General features: G+C 52.5%; 1 pseudogene; it reads left to right on the top strand.

The window, feature by feature from the left end:
• Positions 1-813, top strand: part of LOC129670945 (RING finger protein 44-like) — a 2,051-nt pseudogene extending 1,238 nt beyond the window's left edge.
• Positions 814-1,113: the final 300 nt, after the last annotated feature.

The following is a 1,113-nucleotide window of genomic DNA, read 5'->3' as shown; positions in this document are numbered from 1 at the left end:
TTCCTTTCCTTTCCTTTCCTTTCCTTTCCTTTCCTTTCCTTTCCTTTTCTTTTTTCTTTTCTCTTTACAGGGTTTTTCTGTATAATAGCCTTGGCTGTCCTGGACTTGCTTTGTAGACCAGGCTGGTCTCAAACTCACTGAGATCTGCCTGCCTCTACCTACCCAAGTGCTGGTATTAAAGGCATGTGCCACCATACTTGGCTCCTAATTCCTTTCGACGCTGCCAATGTCACCAACCACCGTGGGCCTCACTATCAGTCTTGATCTGGAAGTGGATGCCATGGAGATGGAGAATTGTGAGGCTCTCCTGAACCTGGCTCAGTGGTTGGGGTGCCTCAGAAAAGCAGACCTAGAACAACTGCCATCATACTGCTTTAACCCTGATAGCCACCAGTCTGAGTGGTTTCCTTCAGTGACTTTGAGGTGTAGCAGCTGCTCTAAATCCTCCCCTGCAACCAGAAGTTCCATGCCAAATGCGTTGACAAGTAATTGAAGGTCAACCACACCTGTCCCATTTGCAGGGCCTATGCCTCTGAGGTGCCCAGGGAGGCTAAAGTGAGGCTCCTCAGCCACCCACAAGAACCCTGCCCAATGCTCCGGAAATGGGTAGGGGAAGGCAGGGAGTGGCCCAGGGAAAACTGTAAAGGAGGGACCCAGGCCTGTTGCAGCATTTCCATCAGCAACTCTAGAGCTGGGGCCAGGGTCAGCCCTGGAGATGTCCCTGCAATAAACCCCTGCTACTGCCAAGCTCCAAAGACTCCTTCCCCAGTCTGCATGCCCACCTACCTGCCTGCCCACCAAGCAGCTGCCTGAATGTCCCCAACTCATCTGGCCTATTACTTGCCCCTGGGTCCTTCTTCCTGCTGGCTTTGGGAGGCAGGAGTCCAGTCCCCAAGTGTGGTGTGTGGTGTGATCCTCAGCCTCCACAATGGGCAAGGAGTACCCACCCTGGGTCAGTTGGTTGGTTGGACTGAAGTGAAGTGTTCCTTCCCTGCCTGGGTGGCACTGCCAGGTGTGTGGGCAGATAGCAGCCCAAGGCCATTTCCTAAGTTCTGAGCCCTCCTGGGTGGAGTTCTTTGTTGCTGTTTTGTTTTGTTTTGTTTTGTTTTGTTT

This window comes from Psammomys obesus, unplaced genomic scaffold, assembly GCF_907164565.1.
Source record: "Psammomys obesus unplaced genomic scaffold, mPsaObe1.curated_primary_1811, whole genome shotgun sequence".
Lineage (NCBI taxonomy): Eukaryota > Metazoa > Chordata > Mammalia > Rodentia > Muridae > Psammomys > Psammomys obesus.
The sequence above is the reverse complement of the archived record's forward strand: the minus strand, read 5'-3'. Positions and strand labels throughout refer to the sequence as shown.